The sequence below is a fragment of the Fragaria vesca genome, linkage group LG4 (assembly GCF_000184155.1).
Source record: "Fragaria vesca subsp. vesca linkage group LG4, FraVesHawaii_1.0, whole genome shotgun sequence".
Taxonomy (NCBI): Eukaryota; Viridiplantae; Streptophyta; class Magnoliopsida; order Rosales; family Rosaceae; genus Fragaria; species Fragaria vesca.
Window position 1 is genome coordinate 12,554,844 of NC_020494.1, and position 9,722 is coordinate 12,564,565.

At 37.9% G+C, this 9,722-nt stretch overlaps 2 pseudogenes across 1 annotated transcript; both read right to left on the reverse strand.

The window, feature by feature from the left end:
• Nucleotides 1-3,320: 3,320 nt before the first annotated feature.
• Nucleotides 3,321-4,781, reverse strand: LOC101307782 (annotated as a pseudogene). Its single transcript, XR_184575.1, has one exon. The product of XR_184575.1 is annotated as a basic 7S globulin-like (transcript).
• Nucleotides 4,782-7,199: 2,418 nt separating this feature from the next.
• Nucleotides 7,200-9,722, reverse strand: part of LOC101308080 — a 3,168-nt pseudogene continuing 645 nt past the window's right edge.

Genomic DNA, 9,722 nt, shown 5'->3' on the forward strand with positions numbered 1-9,722 from the left:
AAACAGGCAAAGAAAGGCAATGGCTTTAAATTTGAAGCTATCTAGCTTGCTCATAAAGATTTTAGACCTCTGGTCAATAGATTTTGGACACAAAACCTAGAGAGTGATCCTCTTTTAAATTTTTTGACTATTTGTAACCAATTCAAGGCCCAGGTTAAGATATGGAACAAGAATGTTTATGGCAATCTTTTCAAGAAGATTGAGGAATTGAATGATAGAAGTAATGATCTTCAACAACAACTAATGAGTTCTCCTTTCTCTGATTACTTGCAGGAGCAGGATATGACTATAAGGCAACAATTACTGCAATGCTACAAAGATGAGATATTTTGGGCGCAAAAAGCTAGAGCAAATTGGCTTAACCTTGGTGATAAAAATACCAATTTTGTTTCAAACACAAGCAAACATGAGGAGAAGAAGCAACACAATTCTGAAATTAAAGAACGCAATGGGAACATGGGTCAATACAAAGGAAGAAATTTCTGATATTTTAGTTAAAGATTTTAAGAAAAGATTTCAGAAGGATACCACACCCAGTGACATTGCTATTACAAACTTCATTAATGTCATTGATCCGTGTATTGATAATGTTGATAATGATCTTCTTTTAAAGCAGGTTATAGATGAGGAGATCTGGGATGCAGTTAAGTCTATTGGAGCCCTAAAAGCTCTAGGACCAGATGGGTTACATGCAAGCTTCTATCAGAACTGTTGGACTGAAGTTAAAGGTACTATCATACCCATGATAAAAGATTTTTTCATGCTAAACAAGCCCTTGGATTCTATCAATAATACAAATATTGCTCTGATCCCAAAAATTGAAAAACCGGAACAAGTGATTGATTTCAGACCAATTAGTCTTTGCAATGTTTCTTACAAGATCATTACTAAGATCATAGTGAAAAGGCTTAGGCTTTTATTAGAAAAATGTATTTCTAAGAATCAAGGTGCCTTTGCTCTTGGAAGAGCTATACAGGACAACATCTTGATAGCTCATGAACTTTTCTCTGATTTTCAAAGAAAGAAAGGTCAAGTTGGCTCTATGGCTGTAAAACTTGACTTGGAAAAGGCTTATGATTATCTTAGTTGGGAGTATATCTCAAAATGTCTAGAAAAGTTTGGTTTTCATGAAAACTGGATCAAGTTGGTCATGAACTGTATCTCGACGGTTTCTTTTTCAGTCCTTGTTAATGGTAATGCTGAAGGTTGGTTTCAACCAACTAGAGGAATACGACAGGGTGATCCTCTTTCACCTTATATTTTTATTCTTGCTATGGAACCTTTAATCAGGCAGCTCAATGCATTGGCCACCAACCATAAATCGCAGGTTGGTTTATTATCGTCTCCTCATGGCTTTAGAATCTCTAACCTAATGTTTGCAGATGGTTGTCTCATTTTTAGAAAAGCTACTAAAAAAGCTGCTAGGAAAATTTCTGAGGTACTTGATACATTTTTTGTGGCTTATGGCCAGAAAATTAATTTTCATAAATCTTCTCTTTATTTCTCTCCCAAAACTCCCACTGCTCTTAAATTGGAAATTGTTAGCATTCTAAATATTCAGCAAAAAACTACCATAAGAAAATATCTTGGTATCCATAATGTTGTTTTTTAGAAGGATCCTGTTAACGCTAAAGAGCTTCGCATGAAAATTTTCAAGAAGTTGGCTGGCTGGAAAAAAGGTACGCTCTCTCGACCAGGTAGACTTACCCTTATTAAATCTAATCTCTCTGGAATGCCTAATCATGTGATGTCATGTTTTAAATGCTCCAAAAAGATTACAAAATCCATTGACAAACAGGCTAGAGATTTCTTTTGGGGATCAGATGCAAAATGCCCCTCGGTCAGTTGGAACAAAGTCTGCACTCCTAAGAGTGTGGGAGGTTTAGGAATTAGACCTTCCGCATTCTTTAATAATGCAGCAATTGCTAAACTTGCATGGAAAGTGTTAAATGACCAAGAGAATTGGTGGTCTCAAATCATGAGGAAAAAGTATACGAGGAAAGTTTCTTTTTTTAATGCAAATAAAAAGCAATCAAGTTCTCTAGCTTGGAAAGGCATTCTCGATGCAAGGAGCCTCATTCTTAAGGGAATGAGATGGGTAGTAGGGGATGGCAGGAATATTAAGTTATGGACTTTCAATTCGGCATATGAGTTCCCGTTATTATATTTGATTCCTGAAAGCAACAGGAATACCCTAAATTTAGACGAATCAGTTTTTGACTATATTTTTGGTGGTTGTTGGAATATTCCTAAACTTTTGTAGGTTCTTGATCAGGAAGTTGTCAAACAAATTATTGGAATTCCTATTTCGGTATCTCATCAACCAGATGAATATATATATGGGGGCCTTTAGCTAATGGAAGGTTCTCAATAAAATCTGTGACTTGGCTACAGATGAATGAGTTGGAAAAACACCAGCAAATTGACTTGATAAATAAGGTGTGGAAACTTGATGTCCCACCTAAAGAGAAATTATTTGGATGGTTATTGCTGAGAGGAAGACTTAAAACTAGAGATAGATTATCAAGGTTTGGCCTTATTGATGATAATAGTTGTCTTTTATGTGATAATATAATGAAACAGCTGATCATCTATTTGGAGGTTGTGTTTCAACTTTTAAGTAGGAGATGATCGAGAACTAGTACTTGGAATGTGTAAATAGTAAAACATATGATCGAAATACACAAACAATTAATATAAATATCAAGGGTCTGAAAAAACTCAAAGACGTCAAACACCAGAAGAAACATTGATATCATCCTCAAGTTTTCATCCTATTTTCCTTCTCCATGGTTTCATCTCCATTCTCCCAATTACTTTGCTAACTGGAACTATACAATTCCACAAAAATTGGGTGAAGCCATTCAAAATTCTTGAATCATATTGATCATGAATTCGACATGAGTAATATATATCACAATTTCTCAATGTTTTGTCAAGTCTCACCAAGGGTGAATATGTAGATGAAGATGACAAAACCAAATCAAAGATTGAGAATGAAACCCAAGGCACAAATTCCTTTTGTCCCTTGGCATCATTGGATTTAGGGTTTAGTATTTTTCCTCGAGTTCGTATTCTGTTCATCGATCTTCTTCTTCTTATTTTTCTCTTTCGAGGTTTTGTGATTTTTTCAGATTTTAATTTTGTTATTAATAGGAGTTTACTTTTAGATTAGAAATATAAAATGACATGTAATTTCCATATCATTTAGTGTTGTGCTGACATCATTCATACAATAAATCTGGACCGTTGAACATTTTAAAATTTAATGGATCACAATCGGTGTCAAAATTTGTGTCAAATATGTTGTCCCTTGAATTGAACCGGACCCAAATATCAATTATTCAATCTCAATCATGATTGATGCCTCCAGATTCAGAAGCAATCAACCATTTATTAAACATTTGAAATACAAAAACAACAATGGCCAGCAAATATTTCTAAGCAACTGATGTGAAATTGAAGTCGCCGCAAGTTGTTTGTCTGGATCTGTACAAGAGAGAGGAGCTGAACCCAAGTCTAGAAGAAGCTAAATCGAATTGAAGAAGATTGTCCTCAATCTGATGACCTCCGATCACAATATTAGTTCTTGGGTTACTCGGGCTCTGACCATTATCCACAAACCCTAAACACACAACGTCCTTGGTCACCTGCACCATCGAGTTGGCCCCAAAGATTCTCCAGTACACGCTCTCGCTCTGCAACACAAGGTCGATGGTAGGCACAACCAGGCCGGCACGCGTGCTAACAATGGCGGTTGAGTTGAAGCAAGCTCCGAATGGTGCTATGGCTGTCACTCTGGGTACATCAGAGAGTTCACTCACAAATGCGTTGACAACAGCGTTGTATATTGACGTCTCCAAGACCGTGTAGGGATGAACTGTGCTGATCTTCGTGCCGCCATAACCGTTTTCATCGATGGTTAGCAAGGAAGTGTTGAATGAGGTGACGACCTTGTCGTTGATCTTGATTGACGTTACGTTGATGAAGTATTATGTAGAAGCATCACCTTCGAAATAAGCACTGGCAGTGCTTACAGGGTTGAGGAGAAATGGGGTGTAAGTAAGAGATATAGAGACGTCAATGCCAGGAACAAGGTTGTAAGGGCCATCTCCGAAGAAAACGGCACCGTATGATTTTGTTGAGGAAGGCAAGCAAATGGCGAATTTTCTTTTGAAGCTAAAAGCGGAAGCAAACAGAGAAGGAAGTCCAATATTAGCTCTACCAAGACCAGCCATACCCTTGACACCACTCGCAAGGCGGTCCAAGAGAAAGGTTTCAGCACAAGCGAAGAGGAAATTGGGAACAGAAACGAGCGTGGTAGGGTTAGAACCGTCTGTGGAGTGGAGGGAGACGACGTCTTGACCTACCTCACCGCCGTTACCGGCTGTGGGGATGACGGAGTTGTCTGGGAGGACACTGCATGTGTTGTTGTTGCAGCCTGGCCTGGGGGAAGAGTTGCACTCTGTAGTGCAGGCCTTAGAGTTTGCGAGGGAGCATTGAGCTGAGTTGCAACGGGCAGGTTTGTAGGTAGATGAGACATAGTCTTGTTGACAGTCTACCCAAAGGAACTGACCGCCGAGGTCTAGGGTTAGTCTTACAGGGACAAGAGGGGTTCTTTGCTTGATGCTGGTGAGGTATTGGTGAGTGGGAGAGTGTTTGGCTACCGGAAGAACCAGGGCTTTGGGACGGAAAGATGTTTTGGCTAAAGATGGAGTGGCGATGAAGAAGACGAGTGAGGAAAATAGAGCAAGGCAGAGAAATGATGAGGAATTAGCCATTGTTATGTAGATCGATGACTGGGTTGAAGAAGTTGGAGGAGGATGTATCCCATTTTATAGCTGTTGCAAGTCTTTCAATATGGAAGGTTAATTGTTTTTCAAGTAAACCCAGTTTTAGTGTGCATGTTATAATATTGAGGTCTGAACCTGCTCCCTTTGTTATTGACCTATCTTTCTATTTTCCTTGACCCAGATGGAGCAATTAACTAAGAATTGGCTATATATGATGATCGATTATGAATAGCGCCGGCTCTTTCCGCAGTGCTAATCCTTTTTCGCTGTCAAAGCAAATCCAAAGGCCGCTCGAGTCTTTGATTTCCAATTAACAACTGATTATAAAGCAAGCTTTCCTTAATTGTATTTGCTATGGCTGGGTTTGCGTCGTGTTCACTTATCATTTATGCATGTGGTCTATCTGTGTGTGCTAATTAAATAGATTAGTTATGGAATCTTCCTAGGGTTTTAATAATATTGATGGTTGTTGGTGGGTGGGCAATTGAACAAATGATTATGTTTGGTCCTTTGGATTTGAGAGGAGGCAAAAGCTCGGAAACGTCGAGCAGGATGGTGATTTGGCAGTTGGAACTTTGAGTCGAGATATTTGGACCAATGTAGTTTCATATGACATTATATTTTGTTCTTCTATTCATCAATATGCGTGACCTAGTTATGTTCCCATTTCGATCGAGGATGAATTTCTTCTTTTATTGCTGCCTCTAGTATTATCAAAGACGGAACCAGAAATCTTAATCGAAGGGGGCTGATGAAAAGGTTAAAAAAATATAAATAAACTTTGTGGCGAAATTATTATGATAGAAAAATTTGTTAAGCTAAATTATACATGACTCGTCCATCTTGGGGTTATGAGTGCCAATACTTATGGTTTTACTAAAGTTTGGTTAAATTGAGCCAAGTTTTGAATGATTAGAGTAACTTTAGCAAACTCTCTATTTTAACTTTTACCTATTTTAGAGAGCGTGTTTAGCTTTTTTTTTTAATATTTTCGGAGCTCTAGCAGACTAGCTAAATTTTAGCTATAATGACTTTTAGGTATCTCGCTAGCTAAATATAGAGAGCGATATGACTCAGATGAGGCTAGCTATAATTTAATACATTCCTTGTAAGATATTTTACGTGATATATAAATATATTTAAACTATTTAATCTTTATTTGAAAAATAATGTTGATGTAATGCTAGCTAAAATAGAGACTATTGATGCAACCACATTTCTAAAATGGCTAGTCAAAATGATATTTTAGCTAATTTAATTAAAATTCAACTAAAAAATAATTAGCATTGCTAAAGATATCATGCTCTTACAACATATAATTTGAAATCTGAAGCGGTGTCATGTTTGGTCCTTGAATGCCTCCGCCTATGAGTATTCTGTCTTAGAACTGTAGTTTATTAACCTACCCATTGAAATTATTTAATTAATGTTAAATTACTTGCCTCTCTAAATGGATGCATTTTTAAAATATCATGGCTACATTTTCCTACTTCTCATGCAAGGAAACATGTAATACAGTATTAGACATTGCATATAACGTGATTCTACGTCGGAGTCACTAATTAACAGTTGATGAGAAATTTGGGTAATTGTATAATAAGGTTTGCTTTGAAACACTTGAAACGTAATACTACAGGGTCTACTGTCTACACTGCAAGATGAGGGTTGGATTACTCCTGGAAGTTGAGGTTGTATATATCACTTCACATTTAGAGAATCTCCATGTCGGATCAAATCACAATTTCGTCTCTCTGAAGTTTACTAAATAAATTAAGACTAATATTCATCGTCAATGATCATGCATGGTATATCTTTTTTCTTTTTTTCTTGAGACTTTAATTTGCACCGTGGAAGAAGTACAACCGTAACCACTTTTTTTACCATTTCTCACGAAGAAAGAAGTGAAAGATGCTATACCATACGTTTTTTAGGATAAATTTTCTGTAACTTAACATGCAAATGGGGTGAGTGAAGCCATACGTTTTCTAGGATAAATTTTCTGTAACTTAAAACATGCAAATGGGGTAAATCTTCACTCACATTCTCATATGCCTGACGTCTAAGTTTAGACAGTGATCATTATATTATGAAAAGAGAAAGTAAGAGAGGGGAAAGCTATATATTTATATAAGCAGCTAGATCATGATCGATGAGTAAGACTGGTACTTATCCTTTCATTTTGACAAGCAGCATATTGGGAAACTGTAACAAGTTAGGGCATTAGTCTCACTTTAACAGAATCTGTGGATCTTTCTGAATTGGATAATATCAAACCAGTACACTCTGACAAGGATAATGTAGAGAAATAAGAAAATAAAGAAAACAGTTCGCGGATGCAGGGTTACATCGAGAGCTGCCATAACCATTTATTATCACATGAATGGATTAATTAGCCACTAGCTAGATCTAAGCAACAGAAGTGAAATTGAAGTTAGCGCAAGTCGTCTGTCGGAACAAGAGAGAGGAGCTGAATCCAAGCCTAGAAGAAGCCAAATCAAACTGAAGAAGATTGTTCTCAATTTGATGCGCCCCAATCACAATATTAGTTCTAGGGTTACTCGGGCTCTGACCGTTGTCCACAAACCCTAAGCACAGCACGTCCTGGTTCACCTGCACCATCGAGTTCGCCCCGAAGATCCTCCAGTACACGCTCTCGCTCTGCAACACCAGATCGATGTTAGGAACCGGAAGGCCGACCCGAATGGCTCTACCGGTGTCACTCTCGGCACGCCAGAGAGTTCTTTAGTAAAGAGATTAACGAAAGCGTTGTAGATTGAGGTCTCCATGACTGTGTAAGGATTGACGCTGCTAATCTTTGTGCCTCCGTACCCGTCTTTGTCGATTGTCAGCAACGAAGTGTTGAATCCGGATAGTACCTTTCCGTTGATCTTGATTGACGTTACGTTGATGAAGTATTCCAAGGAAGGCTCTCCTTCTTCATAATTAGCCCCAGTAGTTACAGGATTGATGATCAACGGGGTGTAGATAAGAGACTTAGATACATCAATACTGGGAAGCAGATTGTATGGCCCGTCCCCGAAGAATACGACGCCGTATGATCTTCTTGAGGAGGGCAAGCACACGGCGAATTTTCTCTTGAAGCTAAAAGCGGAAGCAAATTGGGAAGGGAGGCCGATTTTAGCCCTGCCAAGGCCAGCAATACCCTTGACACCTGCTGCAAGTTGTGTCAGGAGAAATGTTTGGCTGCAAACGAAGAGTAAGTTGGGTACAGAAACGATCTTGGTAGGATTAGACCCATCTGTGGAGTGAAGTGAGATAACATCTGAAGATATATTGGCCTCCATGAGTTGATGGAGTTCAAAGATTTCGAAAATAGTGACAAAGAGAAGATATTGAAGTTTCCTATTCGGAAGGTCTCTTGCCATATAGGTTGGGATTTCCTTCTATATTTCTCATCTTTTATATGGATAGTTCTAGATATATTTGGAATGTATTTTCAAATATATTTTCAGTTTATTAGGATATAGGCTGTTTAAGGTTAGTTCCTTTTCTATACAATTTAGATTTAGAAAGTTGTTATGGCATTGAGGTGATTCGGATCTAGATGGAAAAGAGGGCAGCTAGGTTCGGCTGCAAGGGTTTGGTTTATATATATACATATATATATATATATATATATATATATCTCGAGGTACGGCTGTATACATGTGGAGATAGAGGTGCTAGGGTTTAACATATATACATAGATATATATATGGTAGGGAGAAGAGAAAAACATTGAGAAGAAAATATAGGTTTCGTGAATGTGTGCTCTAGAGTTTTTTTTGTGTGAACAAATATTCAGATCATAGTATAGTCCTGTGTGGCAAGAGACCTTCGTGACTCCATTGAAGACCTTCGTGGCTTCAAGTCCTTCGTGGCATTTCGAGACCTTCGTGGCTTCAAGTCCTTCGTGGCATTTCGAGACCTTCGTGGCTCCATTCAAGACCTTCGTGGCTTCAACGACCTCCGTGGCGTTATCATCCTTCGTGGCAACAAAGACCTTTGTGGCTTTGTATTACACTTGACCGTGTTCTTCAAGTGTGAAGTAATTTTACTTTTGAGAATATATTACTTTTGATCATGTGTTGTCAAGTAATTGTAATCTTCTATTCAATAGTAAAGTAAAGTTCTTCTATATAATCCGCTGCTTATCTCATAATCGTTCTATCTAGTATTTTCATTTGGTATCAGAGCAGGTGCTGGAGGTGTCCGGTAGATCTAGCTAAAGATGGAACGAAATGGGTTGAATCAACCGCCCATGCTCAAAGGAATGGATTTTGCTCAATGGAAACTTCAAATGAGATCATTCATTTATGGCATTGATTTTCATGCATGGAGAAGTGTGGAACGTGGCTGGAAAGCTCCTGAGATTTCTACGGATGGAAAAGCTCCAGAAGGGTCGTCATCTAAATTAAAGGACGAAGATGATTGGGATGAAAAAGAGATCAAACTGAGTGAAGCTAATCACAAAGCCTTAAATGCTCTCTATGCTGCTCTAAGCAGAGATGAAAAAAAGAAGGTTCAGAATTGTGTTACCGCCAAACAGGTTTGGGATAAATTATGTGTTCTTCATGAAGGTAATGATGTTGTAAAAGAACAAAGGTTACAACAATACTATTCTGAAATTGATGCTTTGAAAATGAAAGATGATGAATCTATTGATGATTTTTATGCTCGTTTTACTGATCTTTCTAGTTTATGTGAAAGCTTGGGACGTCCTTTAAAAGAATCTGATATTGTCAGGAAAATTTTGAGATCTCTTCCAAAGAAGTACAGGATAAAAAAGACGACGATTCAGGAGCAATACAACTTGAATGAATATTCAGTAGATTTGTTGATCGGAAATCTGAAGGCTTGGGAAATGGAACTTGAAGATGACGAAAAACCTAAAGGTACAAGTTCAAAAAAATATTGCTTTGAAATGTC